Here is an 18,850-nt window from a genome sequence, read left to right as displayed (position 1 = left end):
TTGGCCAGGAGCTTTATATATAAATGTATAAATATAAAAGCGTGCATATAAATGTATAAATACAGAAGTGTACATTTAAGGAGCAACTTCACCATGATGTTTTCCATTGTTAAAAGTCAGGCTGTGATTTCCCAGCAGCTGTGGCTGGTTTGCAGCTCCCCAGGTGGACCAGCCAGGGCCTCACTAAACTAACCTGGGTAGACCCTGGTTGAGGTCCTGAATACAGCACAGGCTCCTGAAGCAGCTCTTTTGGGCTGGTGCAAGGCTGGATAAGAGAGCTCCAGTTTGGATGCTATTGCTTTGGGCTTTACTGTAAGTAATTTCTTAGTAGAAGGGGCTGAATATGGGGGGGCGGGGGGATTCAGGTTTTTAAAATCAGCCCAACTCTCATCCCATTTTTACCCTGTTCTATGGTGATAGAAATCTATGGTTACTTGGAAATCAGCAGAGTTTTGTTTCCATTTTTATTTCAGTGGATTACAGCCTGTTTGCTGTTACAGCAGTACAGTTCTATTTGGGCTAGAGCAGAATAAAACCCCAAATTGAAATGAGCCTGAAAAACAAAAGGATTATGTTTCATTAATGGGAGAGAAACTTGAGTCAATCAGTGTTTGGTAAAGATCTGGTTAAAAGTCTTTAATAAGTATGTAACAAGCATTCAGAAACTGGTAAGCAAAAAAAAATAATAAGGAATCCTACTTTCAGCCTTTTGTGAAGGCAGTGAGTGTAGTTACTGGGAGAAAAGGGATGTGAAATTAGGATGATGTTTTGCATTGGCCCTCCCTCCCTAAGGTCCATAGTTTATATTCTCCCTTTGAATACAAACATTTTCTCCTCACTCTTTGGTGTTTAAGTGTCACATGAGACCTGTTAATTGAGCTGTGAGGTTTATTTTTTTCAGTCACAAAGCATTGCACAGGATGGGTTCTGGTGTCCTTTTTACAGCTGTGTTGTCTCTGAATTGATGGAAACAGTAGATACTTGTTTAGGTGAACAGAATTCAGCAGAAAGATGCCACTTGTACGTGTTGTGTCTCTCGAAGTATATCCATATGCCAAAAATGTTCTTTGTTCATCTGAAAAACAAACTTTGCTTGGTTTACTGTTAAAGTAGGCACTGTTGAAATTTGGAAAGTGTTGAAATTTGGAAAGTGTTTCTGAGATCCTAATGAATCTGTGTACTAATGCATCCCATTGATGGTTGCTTCCACAAAAGGAATAAACAAGAGGAGCTACTCCTCAAAGGTGGACAGCTAGTCAGTCCCAGGTAGCTGTTGACTATGTTGTTAAGTCAGAGCAAAGCAGTGATGCTGAGGGCAGTATGCATCCTGTGGGTGCCTCTGATACATCTGTGTTAAGAGGGTGAGAAAGAAAGAAAGAGCAAGCTGCTTGGAAGGCTGCCCTGGTGACTTGTGTATGGTTTCAGATGGCTCTGAAATTGTTGCAGCAAGGTGTAGTTGTTGCTCAGCAGTGAAAGGAGACTGTAGATTCTCATTTAGCTGTCTCATAATGATCTGCCTGGTGGCAGAAGTCTGAGTGATGAACTGGGGAGTGAGAGATGGCTGCAGTGGGGTGATGCCAACCAAGAAACTCTGTCCTTAGTTGTGCAGAGAGAAACCAGAGCTGGAGGAGCACTATTCCTGTACATTTGCTCTTTGCATCCTTTCCAAGTATTGTCCTGCAAAATGTTTTGGATCAGGTGTTCAGTGGGAGACTTGATGGTGAGAAGGGAAAGGAGTCTTGCTTGACATTCCCCTTTCTCCATTTCCCACCCAACACCCAGAGGTGAAAATTTGCTGTGGCTGCTCCTGGAGGTGCTGTCCCCTGTGAGGGGTAGCAGCATGGGATGCAGCAGTGGTTTGGGCTGGCAGCATTGAAGCCAAACCTGAACTACTGCTGCATCCAGCTGATCACCATTCAGAGGGGACCAGCACCAGGTGCTGATGTGCTTTTATGAGCAGTCAGGGATGGTGTTCCTTGGGTAGCTCCTGCGGCTTCCAGTGGGCTTGGGCACATTGATGAGCACAAAGAGGCAGGGCAGAGAGCAGTTATGGCTTTACCTCATAGGCTTTATCCACCTCCCCTTTGTAAAGCAGCATCTCTGCTCTGCTGTTTAAAAGCAATATCCACTTTTTTAATGGGCAAGATCCTCTTGATGGAGTTTTATTCTCTGGGCAGTGCAAGGCAGAGCCATCTCTGTGTGGGGGACCAAGTTTCGGGAGGATTCAGGTTGTATGCGTTTGAGGAGAAGCATCTTCCGCTGTAGCATGTTGGTGTGGCTGCTCTCCCAAACTGGGACACTGTATGTGAGGACAGGTTGGTGGGCTGACTACAGATCAGTGAGGCCTCAGGAGTGCTTGGGGCAGGCTGCAGCATTGTGCTGTGGATGTGCAGTGGGTTCAGCAGGAGAGCACAGAGGGTGGAAGAGCACTTCCCATGTGTTGGGAAAAGTAACTGTGAAAAATTAACTGGTTTATGTCAAGGCTTCTGAATGTGTACCTATAAAGGAGACACTTGTTGCAGTGGACTGTTCTCTGCCAGATAAGATATAGATGGGATGGGAGCTTTAGGGTTTGGGGGTTTTTGTGACTTGAAGCTTGAGAAGTGGATTTATAAACATTTTCTATCAAAGCACAGAAAGGCTCTGACAGCAGTCCTGGTCACAGTGTCCTATGAGTGCCAGTGCTACTCACAGTAATGGCTTTGTGAACCGCAGTGGTGATGCTGCCTCCTTGCTCCTAGGTGGGGTGAGCTATTGGGCTCCAGCTGGGGCAGCCCTGTAAGGCTGAAACCATCACTTGTCACCAGAAAAGCCACCTCTGAGCACTGCACTCCTCACAAAGTCAGTGCACGTTTCCCCCGTGCTCAGCCAGGCAGCTCTCCAGCAATGCTGGACAGACTGTGCCTTGTTAAAAAGGAGGGGGGAACACTGCTATGACTGAAGAATAGAGACGGAGAGGAGAGGTTTTTTGGAGAGCAGGAGAAACTGAGTCAGGAGAGATGAGGCTTAGCCAAGAGCCTCCATTGCTCCCTTCATCTCAGACCTGGCAGCCAGGCTTAAGCTTTGGATCATGCCAGTGGTTCCCAGCCTGGAAGGGGTGAAATGTCTTCCATGCAACTGCAGACTCTCAGTTCATCCTGCAGCCAAGAGACAGAAGAGAGCAGGTTTTCCCAAGTGCTTAGCACTGCCTGGGCTTTGGTAAGGACAGGGCTGCTGCTGCCTGGTTCTCCAGCAGCCCCAGTGTGGTGATCCTTTGGGACATTACTCCGTAAACAGGAGTTGATGGTGCTTAAAGAGGCAAAAGCAGGTTTTGTTCCATTCTCCTTATTTTTGGTAGTGTCTCTTCTTCCTTTTTGTTTCCATTAAGCATGATGTCACAAATGACATCAGTCCAGTAACTGCTTGTGGTTGTCATAGTCACAGCTTGTGACACCCAAACAAAGCAGCAGGAAACCAAAGCTGGCATACAAATGCTGTAATATTCATCACATTCCTTTCGGTTAATAACTGTGTGTTAGGTACTTATTTTCCATTGGAAAAAAAAGAGGAAGGGGGGTTAAAAGCACAAAATTGAATCATTGAGGGGGAGGACCAGCTGCACTTCTCCCTCCTGGTTCTGTTCCCCCAAGCCAACGTTGCTCTGGACCTCAATCACTTGGCTCCCTCCTGCCGCTGTTCCCATCATTGCAGACCATGTGTTGATGCCACAGCATGGATGAAAGCAATGGGAAAAGACCCATCACCTCTGATACAAACTGTGTCCACTGGGAAGAGCCTCCCACAAGGCTGGCAGTGAGTGCTGCTGTGCCATGGGTCAGAAAGCTTTGGCAGCTGGATGGATGGCTGAGGTTTCCATAGAATCATAGAATAGTTAGGGTTGGAAAAGACCTTAAGATCATCAAGTTCCAACCCCCCTGCCATGGGCAGGGACACCTCACACTAAACCATGCCATCCTTGGTGCTGTGTGAACAGAGTGTAGAAGGGTTTTTTCAGCTTCAGTGGGATGAGGTTTGAGGTTATTGTGTTTGTTTTGGTTTAAATCTGTAAATAAGCTATTCTGGGTGGGCAGCTGAGCTGGTCTGCACATGCAGGGTTTAATCTCGCAAGGTTAGAAGGCTGCGTGGAGACCTCATAGCAGCCTTCCAGTATCTGAAGAGAGCCCACAAGGATGCCAGAGAGGGACTCTTCATTAGGGACTGTAGTGATAGGACAGGGGGTGATGGATTTAAACTTAAACAGGGGGAGTTCAGGTTAGATATAAGGAAGACATTCTTTACTGTGAGGGTGGTGAGGCACTGCAATGGGTTGCCCAGGGAAGCTGGGAATGCTCCATCCCTGATGGTGTTTAAGGCCAGGTTGGACAGAGCCCTTGGGTGACATGGTTTAGTGTGATGTGTGCCTGCCCATGCCAGGGAGGTTGGAATGGGATGATCTTAAGGTCCTTTCCAACCCAACCCATTCTATGATTCTATAGTCTTTGGAGTTTTGCACAGTTGGCCTGATGGTAGGATGGCACCTGCTGCAGGAAATAATTCCAATAATTAAAAACACAGTCATTTTTACAGAACTGGATCTGGTGTGAGCATCACATTTGAGAGACAAGCGCTGGAGGCAGATGATCGGGGCTCACTGGGAAGGAGCCACATAAGCTCCTTGCTGCTGCAGGCACATGGGGAGCCACCATCCTTGTGTCCCTCACCAACACCTGCCCTTCCCCAATGTGTCCATAGAGACATATCGACCCTGGGTGCTCCAGAATGGCTTCCCCAGAATATCTGGGCACGTGATTCCTGGGCTGAGCCTGGATAACTACCAAGCCCTGCAGATGTGTAGAGTCCATCCAGGAGCAGCACCCAGCCTGGGGCTGTGGGTTCGGGCATTCGGTGCTGTGGCTCCTGTGGGCACTTGCAGGGGGGGTGCTCATTATATAATGGCTCATGCTTGATTAATATGCTGTGAGTCAGAAACGCCGGGGTATTTTAGCTTTCTCTAGTTGCTATGGCAACATTATTTTAACAAATAGCTTTTTAATATTTAATTAAAACTCAGCTTTTGGCAAGCTGGAGTAGGAACTATTACAATTACTACTACAAAGGGTTAGCAGTGAAGTGTAATTCAGAGCCATGGTTTTTTGGTTGGGTTTTTTCCTCCTCCCCCCCCCCAAAATAAAAATTGTCAGCTTCTAAACAATAATTTGTATAAAGGTGAAAAAGAAATAAAAATCACTAATTTATTAGTTGAGAAACCCTTGCTTGTTCCCAAGACTGAAAGCAAATGTAATGCAAATCTGCAGTTACCCTTCACAATTGAAGGTTGTTACTTCATTAATGTATACTGCCAAGCCAGCTCTATCAGGACAGAGTGGTGTGACAGTGTTTATTAAGCACTGCTTTGTCACTGGCATTCCTTCTTCTACCTTTGCCTCCTGGATGAGATCATTCCCATTTTGTTTGCTTCATGTTCTCTCTGCGTCAGGTTGGATGCTTTTCACTCGCCAGCTTGTCGAGGAGGCTGGTGCTGCGTCCGGATCAGGCTCTGGACTGGTTCCTGGTCTTTTTTTAGGTGAGCTCCTCTGTTCCCTGATTCTACAGTGGAAACAAGTGAGCAGAGATCTCTGTCTCCAGAGAAAAATAAATATTTAACAGCCCTCTTTGTAAATGCCCTTTATTTGTAGAGTGGTTGCAGGTTCTATTGTGCTTAGTAAGCAAGGATGCTTCTTATGCAAGAATTGTGCCTTGAGGGACTTGGTGGATACTTAATGTCATGTGTGATACAATAATGAAGTAAATGTGTTGCTCTCATGGGATTCCCTCCCAGTCCCTGTTTTCTGTGATTAATTCACTATTGCACACTTAATCTCTATTCACATCACATTCCTTAATATCGTATTGAAACCTTATTTGGAAGGTAATACCTTTATTTCCTGAGAGGAAGGCTGTTGAATGTTTGTCTTGGGCAGAGGAGTCCGAGACTATAGGTTCTTCTGTCACGTGTCACTGTGGTTTCTTGCCAGGTCCCCGGGACTGATGCAGTTGGCCTCTTGCTCTCCCAAGGCTGGCATGGTGCTGTTATCCCATCTTGTAAGTGGGGAAGATAGACCTAGGGAGATGGACCAGGATGTGTTTCACCCTGGCTCTTTCTAGGTTAAGCAGTTATTCTATAGTAGCTGTGTAACCACTTCTGGCTTCGGTTCAGAGACTGCACCACTTGCAGAGATGTTGCATCCTGCTTTAGGACAAATGTTTGAAGCAGGTTGCAGGCATAACCCTCGGTTGTCCGTCTCTTCCCCAGTCACTCTGAGCCATGAACTGGATGGTGAAGATTAGGTGAGAGAAGTACCATCCTGCACCAGAGGTCTTTTGTACCCATTTCTACAAGTGGTCCAAGCTGAAGGATGTCTTCACTCGTTACAGTGCTCTGATCATGCACTGCTGGGTCCTCCTTCCAAAGCAGCACAGCCAATTTCTGCCACATGTGGCTGATGGGTTGGCATTTGGGATTAAACAGCTCGGAAGGAGATACTAACCCAGTCCCCAGATATGTCAACTAAGGTGCAAGAGATTTGCTCAAACTCGTCCTGCAAGCCAGGAAGAAAGAGCCTTAGCCTTTCTTCCTATTTAGGCTGATGGTATGCTGTTGCAACTGAAATTGTAGTGATACATTGCTGCAGTAACACTGCAAACAGGATGGGTGTGTTAGGCAGTTCTTTAAAGCATTATTCTGAGTTACATCCTATGCTTCTTCGTGCAATAAGTTTCTTGATTGCTGTTTAAACCCTTTTGCCAGCTGATGGCAACCTCAAGGAGTGTAAAGGCAATCTCAGGATGTGATGGGAGCAGGGTCTCTGGGTGGATAACGGCAACCACAGAGCAGCACGTTCTTGGAGCCACCCATGTCAGCGGCTGGTTCTCAGTAGCTCTGGGAAGGTCCTACCAGCAAGGAACTGAAATGCACTGCAGAAATGAAATTGGACTGATTTGGTAGCAGACATGGGTCTCCAGGAGGCTTGCAGGCCAGGCTGTGCAGACGGATGGCATGAGGTCCTGCCGTGCCGGAGGGGCAGCGTGAGGGATGGCAGTAACTGTTGTGGGGGAAGCTGAGGAGCAGATGGATGAAGCTGGCATTGCTGGTGGAGCGGAGGAGGCGAGCACTGCAACGTTAACAAACGCCATCAGGCACCCGCAGAGGGACAAGGGGGGCTGAGAGGTTTGAACCAAGCCCTGCGGCCAAGGGGAGCTGTTCCCTTGAGCAGGTCAGAAAGGTTTGGTGACAGTGACTAGCGTGGGTAGGGGTCTGAGCAGCGATGCTTTTGAATATCATAGGGTGACTGGTTAAGGAGCTGAAATGGGAATTGTGGTGAGAAGGCAGAGAAATAATGCTTCTACTTGGAATTTTCATCTTGTGGCCATATTTTGGAAAGGATACAGAGAAAAATGCTGTAGTATAGTGACCCTGCTTGGGCTAAGTGCTGGGGTGTAAGAGAAATGTTCCCAGGTTATGGGTGACAGAGCTGTGGCCAACAGCCAAAATCCAGACAGTAGAGCAGATGAGAAAACAGGGAAGGTTGGGAGCACCGCCATCTCTGAGTGGTGGGGGCACACAGGCGAGCAGTGGGCTCCTGGGGAGGGGTGGCTGTGCCAGGAGCCTGTGTGGTGGACCAGACCCAGCACTGAGTGATTCAGGGAATCCCTGATGCATATTGCTTGAGTGCCGCGGTGGGTGGTAGGTTTGCATGGTCAGATCTGCCCTGGAAAACCATTCCCAAAGAGGGAAATCAGGTTAGTTGGGGGGTTGGAACAGAAGAGCCTATGTTTTCATTTGGGTAGACGTGTACTGAAGTCATACTGGAAAAGCTGAAACGTGTTTTGCAAAGGGAAATAAAATCTCCACTGCAAACACAGGCTGGTGTAAAAGAGTTTACCTGCTGCTCCCCAGCTCAGGCTCTCTGTATGGGTGTAATGTGCTGTATGGATTTTCAGTTTACAGTGATTTGGGCCTGGCACATCCTCTGGAGAGGCACAACGCACACTCTGGCAGGTCTGTCTTTCCCACCCCTGAGGTTGAAGGTGGATCCAAGCTGGCAAAAAGCCCTGCGTGGGAGCAAAGGGCACACCTCTCCCAAGCGATTGTTCAGAGATGTTGCAGAAACAAGGACTCCCCAGAATGAAGCCTGGGGGCCTTTTGGTTTGTTTGGGTTTTGGTTTTTGTTTTTTTCTATGGAGGTTTGGGATCCATGCATGCACCTGGTATTGCAAGTCAGTGATCTGTCCCAAATCCCCATGTAGTCAAGCATGCGGTCTCTTCCCTTCACCCAGACTCTCACCCCCTACTTTTCAAGCTAACCCTTGTCAGGAGAGCTAGCTTTCCTCTTTACTGGTCCCAGCTGATTTAAAACACACACTGCTACTTCCATGTCTGCCTGGTAAACCAGACCACGAAAGGATGTGAGTCGGGTGAATTGAGAGAGATCAAAAGCGACAAAAATTGCAGGGAACTTTCCTGGAGCTTCCCATTTCCACCTGTCCCAGACCTTTCTTTTACCTTCTGTGCTGTCAGTAGGTTTCAGTAGTGTTGTCTTCTCACTGGCTGCTTGCTCACTAGGGTGCCTGTTGGAAAACCAGGAAGGCTGATATCCTGAAAGCAGGAGTGCTTGAACCTGTGAGTCTGCTTGTGCGTTGAAAACCTGCTCCTATCTCCTAACCCAGCAGATACAGAGAGGGGTGAGCATCATGTGCTTTACATCACGAGTAGTTTCATGCAATGCCACCATGATACTTGCATGGGTAATGTGTGCTTAAGTCCCAGTTTTGCTGTTGCTGCAGTTAGGGAAGAGCTTCGCATAGGTACTGAGTGCAGTAGTGGTCTCTGAATTGTCTTGATTCTCACTGTCAACATTAATCATGACTCGGGTATAAACAATCTGGCATGTTTCCTGTCTGCACTTCTACAAGCATGGTCTTCTGCTTGCATGCCTCAAACACAGACTGTAACTGTGTTTGCTGCACTCTGCAATCCAGCCAGGCTTGCTATCAATGAATTGAACCCTGCCGTACTCAGGGCTCTGGGTTTCAGATGCTGCTGTGGGCATGTGTAGGAAGGGTGAGGAGATAGTGCAGTGCTCAGGGTCTACTACGGGAGGACACTCGAGCTCCAGTATGATGGGGAATGGTCTTGCATTTATTATTATTGCTTGTTATTGATCATAGATGTATATGTTACTGTAAGGGTGGTGAGGCACTGCAATGGGTTGCCCAGGGAAGCTGGGAATGCTCCGTCCCTGGTGGTATTCAAGGCCTGGTTGGACAGAGCCCTTGGGTAACGTGGTTTAGTGTGAGGTGTCCCTGCCCATGGCAGGGGGGTTAGAACTAGATGATCTTAAGGTCCTTTCCAACCCTAACTATTCTGTGATTCTGTTCTATTAGTTATATACCAATTAGATAAGATTATAGAAATATATATATTAATTAGGTACAGTAGTAGGTGAGAAGCAGCCCTTAATGCCTGCTGGGAGAAGGGAGCACACCCTTTATAGATGTTGCTTCGTTATGAACATGGTTGTTTTGGTGCATGTTATCAAAACCAGACTTCTGCCATGGTAATGTACCATATTGCCTGTTGCAGCAATAAGTTTTGGTCTGTCACTCTAGAAACTGTGCCATTTGGGATACGAGAAGATCCAAAAGTACCTTACATTGCTGTATGAAAATCTGAAGGGTGCATTTCATGTGTGTTATGAGGCTCTCTGGGCGCGTCTTTCAAGCCAAGTCTGGCTGAGTAATTGTGTCATTTGGATGAACCTCTGTCTGCATACCTTAGCCTCTCACTAGCCCTGACCGCTGGAGGTGATGGTGAAATCGGAGGTATGTCCTGCATGTTAAAAGCTTCTGAAGCCAGCTGTAACATGCATTCGGGGATCCCAGAGAGGGGTTTTGATCATGGGAAGCAGACTGTGCAGGCTGGAAGTTGGGTTTATGTCCCCTGGCATATGTTGTGTGTCCATGGTGATGGTACAGGCAGGCACAAGGGGACAGTGGTCTGCATTCCCCCTTTCCATGGAGAATGGCTTTGATGTGTCCTTAAGCCTGGGGCCAACCAGGCAAAAAGAAATCCTGTGCTTGTCCCCCCCATAGTGCCCTCAGTGTTACTCTGAGGTCTTGATGTATCTGGTCCATGCACAGCTGTGCTTGGGGATGTGATACATGGAGGGGAGGGAGATGGCAGCATCCAAACAGCTGCCATGGTGGCAGTGAGGAAGAAAAGTGTTTTAGCTGCTTTTGGTTTTGGTAAAAGGGTGGGTGACTCCAAAAGAGCATATGCAATTAGCAAGATATTTTGAGGGTTTCATAAGTTAGTTGCAAAAGGAATAAACATAGAATAAACTCGCTTATAAAGGTGGGGAGCTTCTAGGCTGCAGCCCTGAGCAGCATTGCTAGGTTAGGTGTGCTGCATAGCACAATGCTTACAGGCGATGGAGCCCTGTGGTCATTGCTGTATGGTGGTTTGCTTCGGGCTTGTGAAGGTTTGGCTTTACACCAGAGGCACTGGGTCTGCAGGAGGGGGCTTACCATGCCACTGGCAGTGTCTGGGGCTTCCCATTCAGCAAATATAAAAAATCGAAACCCAACTAGTAGGTTTAGGTGATGAATTACCCCTGCACATCGTGGTCCCTGCTTCTGACATGTGGCCTTTCAACTTGTTACTTGTCTCCCAGCGAATACATAGCTGTGCCCATCAGGCTTCTGGCCAGTCATAGGTATGTGTTGAAACTGTTGCTTCTGCTCTGGTCTGTTTACTATGCTGTGTGATATGTCAGTGGGACAGAGCACTGGGCTCAAGTGTCATGTCCTCTTCCACAGCTGCCTGAAACATACGCCTGTAAATTTAGCGGCAGCACCATCAATGTAATGAACCCTGCACCACATACGGCATCGACAGCACAACAGCTGCTGGAAAATTGCAGAGTCCCTTTCCAAGATCTCTTCCCAACACCCTAAGTGCCGAGGTGATGCCATACCAGCCGCCTGCTGGCTATTGAAAGCCTCCCTTAAAACGCACTGCTTTCATGCTGCCTTCAAACCCTGGACTTTTGTAATAAATGAGTTCAAAATGCATCACTTCTTGCCCCTGCAGTGCATGTCTGTGGCATCACCTGGTTCTGGTGTAGTATGTGCTCAGGTGGAGGCTGCTCCTGGGGTGCATTGAGCATTACAGCATGCTCACGTTTTGTGTCATGGTCTGTTCTGGGGGAGAAACCACCCTCTTCTGTGCAGCCCCATCAGTTGCTATCAGTCAGCTCACTTTGCTTTTCAGGAGGCTTTAGCAGGATTAATGTTGCTGGCACTGTCCAGCACTGCTCTGTGCCTTTGCTCTTCCTCAAACACTCATCCTTGATAACTCTAAAAAGAGGGACAATCCCCAGGGATGCCTCTCAGGAAACACTGCTGTTCAAAGAGTTCATGTAATTAGCTGTGTTTTCCTTGTGGGATACCATCTAGTCTACTTGAGCGAAGGAGCCAGTTTGTTTCAGTGAGGCTAGCCAGGGCATTATGTAAAGACCTCGGTGTGTGTCCTCGTGCTTTCCCTGGCTCTTCCTGCTGGTGGGAGCCTTGGCTGGGATGGCACCGCAGACTGATAACATCATAGCTGATGTATTGGTCAGGGTTTAGGCACCAGTGCTGTGTCAGACACCTGTATGAAATGTATGGGACTTCCATTTTTTTCTGGGACACTGAACTCCTGGGAGTCCCGTTAAGTTGTTTGGAGATTTGTGTACTGGACACAACTGAAAATTAGTCTGTGGCTGCTTTACAAAGGCTGGATTTTATACAAGCAATTGGAAGCTGAGGAGGGGGGGGCTTTGTATTCCTGTGAGTGAAGTTGGTGGATTTTTTCTTACTTGATCAAAAGGATGACTGACAGCATGGCTAGGTCCATGCACACTGCCAGCCTGTGTATCCTTTCCAGTGTGGAAAGTGGAGGGTGGTTGGTGTTCCTCTGCTGCTCCTTATCCCTTTATCTGAGACCCTCTTTGGCAGGGGCTGGTTCCACATTGCTCTTTGCACCTTCAGCATTGCAGTGGCTAATCTGAGGCAAGCTGTTTTTCATAGGAAGTCCAAGAGTGGACACCACTTGCTCTTTGCCCTCTGCAGAAGCACACTCAGCCCTTTTCCTGAAGGGGTTGAACAAAATTTGGCTGACTGCATGAGTTGAAATGAATGAGTTTAAGGTTTAACCTTGAAACAGATTTGTCTGCAAGGGGCTACTGACAGAGGTAGTATTGCATTGTGTTGCTTGTTGTTCCTGAGCTACTGATTGTAAAGCATCTAGCTTATTGCTCAAAATTGCTGTTTTCATTATAGTGTAAATGGCTGGTAAGGAGTTTTGAAGCATATGTGTTGACTCATGGAAACAGCAATATTTAGCACTTACCATTTTTTTTTTTTTTTTTAAACCTTCAAAGCAATTCATAGCTAATAATCCTCCTAACTCCCCTTTGAGCAGGGAAATGCCATGTAACCCCTTTGGGACAGGGATTGGGACTTGTTTAGTTTTGTAGCACTGAAGCTGTGATTGAGGGGAAACTGTTGATCTGGGAAAACCTTCTTGCTATAAAAATCCTACCTGACAGTCACAGAGAAACTACTTCACATGAATAGCTCAGAAATGCTCAAGAAGGTCTTGGGATCAGGATGTTTCTAGTACTAACAGTCAAACCATATCCTGTCATTCTCAGATTTATGAAAAACAGTTTTATCTGTCTCGGGAGGTTTTCTTTTGTTGTTTAAAGTTCCATAAATCTACATGGGGGATCTTAAAATTGGATGGGGACTGTGTGACTGAAACATTTCTGAGTTAAGTTGTAACTTGAAGCATAAGAAAATAAAGGTTCTCTTGGCTTGTTGCATTAGTAGGATATATTTGAACCAATGTGTTGCATGTCATTAAACATATGGTGAATCACATCTGGCATACATGCCAAAAAGAGTCTGAGATAATGGGACCAAAATGTCATGCAGTAACAATATTCACATAGCAGAGTCATTTCCTGGAATATAATCCTCAGGGAATGTAAAATTAAATTTGCAAATGTATCCCCATTTCTGTCTTGCCCCTTGTAATGTAAAACCACTGGAAATTGTTAACCCCTTACTTGTTCTTACAGCAACTTTTGAATGTTAAGCTTCTTGCTGGGTCTTGTATGCCTTTTTCCTACCCCAACATCACCTGCCAAAGGGCAAAGCGAATCCATGCACCATCCATCTATATCATCACTACACGCATGCTGCCTGTAGTGGAAAGTCCTCATAGAGATATGGATGTCCTCTGCTTTGGTCTTTGTGTCTGCCAGCTGTTCAACAGTGGGTAATACCACTGCTGTATCTAATGTAATAAGGAAAATTCTCTGGGCTTGTTTGGGGTTTATAGGCTATATTCAACTATAAAAGGTATTGTGTGTAGCTAAGTGTACTGCATGCAGTTACAGTGAATCAGCACAAATGGTGGTGTTCTCCAGGGTTCTTATACACCTTAAGAAAAAATATAATGTACTCTAATTATGATAACCTATCCTAATACCATGATAATTAAATTAAAGAGATTGCTGAGATTGTAGGGTAGGCTTTTCTGAAAGCTACCTTCCAAACCTGCTCAGTCTGTCCCTAGTCTGTGTTTCAATGTTGACCTCAGCTTCCAGCTAATCTTCTTTAACTTCCACATTGTTAGTCAAGCAGCTAATTCACTGGGAACTCTTACGGGCTCCAGTCTGTTTACACAGTCCTGTTGAATTAGATTAGAGAAGTGTTGTGGAATTTGAAAGGAAAGGAGAATGTGGATTCATGCTCTTTCCTTTTTTGTAGTCTTTTTGAAGGAGGAAGCCTCAGGTGTCTTCATCTATGTGTAACTACAAATCTAGAGACAAAAAAAAAACAGCAAAAAATGTGTTTTATCATTGCTGCCTTTACCAGCATGTTGTTTATTTCTTTCTCCCCCCTTCCCCTTGTCAACAACCCAAAAACCAGTTGAGGTGCATCCCAACACCTACTGTCTTCTCATCTGCCTATAAATCACCCTTCTTCCTTTTTTCCCCTGGGAAAACCCTGCACTGTCATCCGTGCGCACGTGCACATGCAAAGAATAAACTTACGGTCCCAACAGGATAAATACTGTATTAAAATGGCACGTAACGTCCATCAAAGCTCTCGTTTAAGCAGGGCAAATGGAAAACACCCTGCTGACCTAATGCCCATTAAAAATATATATATCTGTAGCTGATGTCAGTGGGCTGCTTTCTTCTTTTCCTTTCTTTTCTTTTCTTAGCACTTCTGTGCTTTCTCTTCAGAAGAACTTCAGTGCTGTGTTAAAGACATTATAGGTGCTTTTCATCTTTACCTTTCCCCCCCCCAATTTTACTTCTTCCCAGCAAGCCTCAGGGGGTTTTGTTGTTTTTTTATTTTAAAGTGATTGATTTATAGCTCTCCTACCTGCTGGGTAAGATTGACCCACTACAGGGCATCTTCAGAGAGCCCTTCCTTTGAGTCACTTGGGACTGCAAGCAAACAGAGGGCCAGGTTGAAAGATGTTTCTTTCCTGGTGCTGTCTACACCCTAAGGAAATGGCGAGTGCTGTTTTTGTATAGCTTGATGCAGGTGGTGTGTGTATGCACCTGCATCTTGAAATAGGGTTGTCCAAGGAGGAAAGACTTTCTTTTCCCCACACAAACGCCCTCCTGACTTTTTCAGATCAGAATGAAGTATCACTGTACTTCCCTCCCCAGTCCTCTCCCTTTTCTCTCATAGTATGCTTTTGATGGGTTTTCACTGTGTGGTTTTGGGGGTGTTGATGGCGATTTTGTTTCTGCAAGCCTCAGGCTGTGCTTTGGTTCCTCTGAAACACAAGGTGTGGACCCCATCTAAAACCCCTTTCCGTGGGTTAAGTAACTTACGGTTCTCCTCCTGCTTTGCTGCCCCAGTCTCTGTGTTCATGTCTGGGGCAGGAGACACTACCATGCCAAGAAGCCTTTCACATCACTTCGGTTCGCTGCAAGCTCAATGGACCGGGGGTCTATCCCGTTGTTTAGCATTTGAAGCCCTGAAAAGATACCTCGGGGCACTCTGGAAAGGGTTTGCGTTTTTTTTCCTGTTCCTGCCATCTAATATCAGCACTGAATTGTTTCACCTTCAAAGGACAAACTTGACGTGCTGGGATGGCTGTTGTTCATCCTTTCTAAAGGATGAATCAGCCAGCACTGAATTTCCTCAGCCGGGTCTTCTGCTTTTATGCACTGGTCTGAAAACACTGACCTCAGCAGTTAGGCTGATTTATACCACAAAAAGAGTAAAAATGTCTATTCTTGTTTGAATTCACTTTTGAAAGAATAAGATCTAGAATTAAAAGCAAATGATGAGAAGAAAACAGAGAAGCCCTTTTTTAACTTGCTTTCCCAGTCCTAATATTGAGGCTCCTTTCTCACTCGCTCATGGAACATTTAAGACCAAGTCCCATGGATGTCGCCCTTGAACTCTTTCAGTTAGTGCCACCTTTCATCATCAGGGAACAGCTAGAGATGCTGTGTTTGAACCTTGGCAAGTGACAAAAGAGACCAGAGAAGATTTAGACACCATCCCTGCTCTGAAGGTAAATCAAACACAGGGTGCCCATCCTGTTTTGTCTCTCTCATCCCTTCTTGCCCAGGGGCAGTGTGGATGCAGTTAACTGATGTGAACCACCAGTATTTGAAGAGGAGGGGTTTGGGAGCCGATTTCAGCAGCTGGATCCAATTTCTCAGCAGCATCGTGTGCAATTAGGCTGTTTCATCATATTCGCTTTATTTTAATAAGTGTTACAAGAGGACTGCTCAGTGACTGAGTGAGGATTTTCCATTGCAGGCTCTGCAGCCTTTTTACGCTCACTGGCTGTCTCTCCTCCTCTTGCAGTACCATGCACAGGATAACTGCTGTAGAAATGAATGTTTTCAGAAGGAGAGCAGGGGCCTGTGACTTGTGTGAGCACCACGAGATTTTAATGGCTTCTTGTTTGTTGCCTTTCTACTCTCTGATTTTTACCCTTTAATTTACTGTTGTGGGGCCACAGGAGATACCAGGGGAATTAAATGCTTTGGGTCATACCGGGTTCGATTCTTCCCCTGGCCAGAAGTAGCCCTCATCCACAGGGACTGTCTCTCAGGAGCATTTCTAGAGGCCACGCATATTGGGAGCTATGTGAACAGTTTGTCTGGTTTCTGCTGATCTTCCCTCACCCCTGCACAATTCGGGGTGGGGGTGAAGGCAAAAGGCATTGGAGGAGAAGCAAATCACCACCATGAGACAAATCATGAAGAGGAACTTCATGGGGAGAAAAAAAAACAGAAGGAATTAAAGAATTCTTGGTTTGGTTTGTTTTGGTGTTTTTTCTTGGGCTTCTCTCTCAGGTGAGGAGCATGCAGTAAGTCTTGATCTAGTTCCCTGAATGTCACAAGTCCTGAGGCTGGAGTTGCTTCAGGAAACATTCCCGAGCAAGTGTTTCGCCATCAGAAGGCAGCTGGTCTGCTGGAACTGCTGGAACTTCACATCAACATGTGTTTTGCCAGTGCGTTTCTTGGGAAAGAGGCTTGAAGCCCACAGTGGATTTGGGAGAGGTGATGGCTGATGAATGCTTCTCTGAGATGCTGTTTCAGATCTCTATCTCCAACCTTACCAACCAGACTGTTCTCTCTCCTCTTCCCCTTCTTATTTGGATTTTGGGGTCAGGCGACTTACAGTAATAGCATCAGTTCTTCCTGTGGAACGTGGTTTTTCCTAACCCTCAGAAACTGTTGTGCAGCTAAACTTTCACATAAAGCTTCAGGAGAAATAACCCTGGATTGCTCCAGTCTGGGTAATGGTAGTGCTTAAGGCACAGTCTTAAGCAGGTGATAAGACAGGGAGGGAATGCTGCAGGGAAGGGCAGGGGCAACATTCTTGGAGCTGTTTTGTGTGTCAGCTTTGGATCCTGAGTTAGTTACGCAAAAGGTTTAGCTACGTGGTTAGGTTGAAGAATAGCCAAAGACGTGATGTGACAGGAGGTCTGAGCTCCCACATGTCTGGTGATGCTGAATTTCTGAAGTATTCATCAAAGGGTGGTGGGGTGTGTTTCGGAGAAAAGCTTGTGGTTGCAGAGACAGGCTTGGGAGCCTGGCCCATGTTTAGTTATGCTATGGCAGGTTGGTCCTAGCAGAACATCAGGCGCAACATCCAGTGATGGCTGCTGGGGGCAGTGAGGGAGCTCACAAGCACCCTACCTGCCCTCCACACTGGCCAGGCTGCCCATGGCAATGGTGGGCCCAGTGTGGTTGTCCTGCCAGTGCTGGAAGTGACACAGCTTCTCCTCCAAAAGGAGGTATTCCCAGTGAGCATCCTGCTGTTGTATCTGAGAGCATGGCCCAGTTGCCTAATTCCATTCCCTTCTGGTGCAGAGACTGATTTGGGGACTAAAGAAAGTAATTTTCCATGCTGTTTAGGGAACGGAGTACGTTGACTGTGATTTACAAAGCAGGCAAACCAACCGACCTGCAAATGACCGAGCAGCTGGTTAACAGTTGGAGCAAAGACAGGTTTTAGCAGCAAGGCTGTAAAGTGCTGCCTTTCCCTGGTGCATTTGGTTCCCTGGGGTGGCAGGATTGCCAGGCTGGAGTTGACAGCCGGAGCTTTTCAGGGCATTTCGGGGCTTTCCTGCCCTCCTTCCCAGCGCAGCAAAGTCCATGCAGAAAAGCAGGCTCAGTGCTGGTGGGTTGCCATGGAAAGAGCTGCCACATTGCACTGAGTTCATAGTGGGGTGTTTGGTGGCTGTTTCTTTGCGAGAGAGGGATTTTCACAAACATTACAAACCCAGGAGACAAACTAAATTAAGGCAAGCTGGTCACAAAATCAGTGGCTCTTGAAATTATATCATTAAGGGTGTCTCTTTCTTTTCTTTCTTCCCTTGGAAGGAGCGCACATGTGTTTTGGCAAACAAATACTGAATATTAGTGTCACTCTGGATTTTGATGACTGCCTGTTTGGAGCCTGTTTTGTAGCAGAGAGGAGAGGGTAGGAAGGCGGAGGGTTTGCTGGAGCGGGTGGGAGCAAGTGTGCCCAGGGCTTCTGCTGCTGCAGACCTGGTCCTGGCCTTCCCAAAACAGGAGAGGAAACCCAGCTTAACAGAAAAGGTGGGGGGGGGGGGTGGTGGAAGGGATTTAGAAAATACTCTTCAGTAAGAAACTGTTTTAAGGAGCAGTTCTCCTCCTTTTCTGCATTTCTCAAGTATTGCTCAAGCATCATTGTTACAGTTTGTTCATCTGGACGTGCTATGAAGTAGCCCCGGGGGGATTCCAGGCACCAGGGAGACAAAGATGCCGATGCCTGCAATGACTGTGGCCCTGTGCTGGGAATAGTGAGTATGCCCAGATTAAAACATGTGGGAGGAGATGGGAGGAGGCAACTGCCAAATGTACTTTGTCACACTTTAAGGTGTTCTGATGGCAAACGCTTCCACAAGAACTAAATGAATGGGAGGCTTTGCCAATTCTTGTTTGTTTGTTTGTTTGTTTGTTTGTTTTCCCTTGGCAGTTTATTCTCCAGCATAGTAATAATCTGCCTGGGTGCAACATGGTCCCTTTTGTGGTTTGGGAGCATAAGGGGCCTTCCAAGCAGATGCCAAAGCATCCATGCTTTGGATGGTCCAGATCAAGCTCAGCTTTGGAAGCAGGAACTGGCTTGTTCTGCATTCCTCAATGTTTAAAACAAGTGGAAGGAACAGAATGTGTCCTTTGTGGTGCGTTCTGTGGCAAAAGTCTGCGAAGGCATGGACTGTGCTGGTCTGGTTGTATTTACAAGT

At 46.5% G+C, this 18,850-nt stretch overlaps 1 protein-coding gene across 3 annotated transcripts in view; it reads left to right on the top strand.

Moving 5' to 3' along the window:
- ZHX2 (zinc fingers and homeoboxes 2) overlaps positions 1-18,850 on the top strand; it is a 75,619-nt gene that overhangs the window by 33,117 nt on the left and 23,652 nt on the right. The gene's annotated exons all lie outside the window — the stretch shown is intronic.

This window comes from Pezoporus occidentalis, unplaced genomic scaffold (assembly GCF_034315485.1).
Source record: "Pezoporus occidentalis ecotype Australia unplaced genomic scaffold, CSIRO_AGI_Poc_V1 ctg3, whole genome shotgun sequence".
In the NCBI taxonomy this organism is placed as follows: domain Eukaryota; kingdom Metazoa; phylum Chordata; class Aves; order Psittaciformes; family Psittacidae; genus Pezoporus; species Pezoporus occidentalis.
The sequence above is the reverse complement of the archived record's forward strand: the minus strand, read 5'-3'. Positions and strand labels throughout refer to the sequence as shown.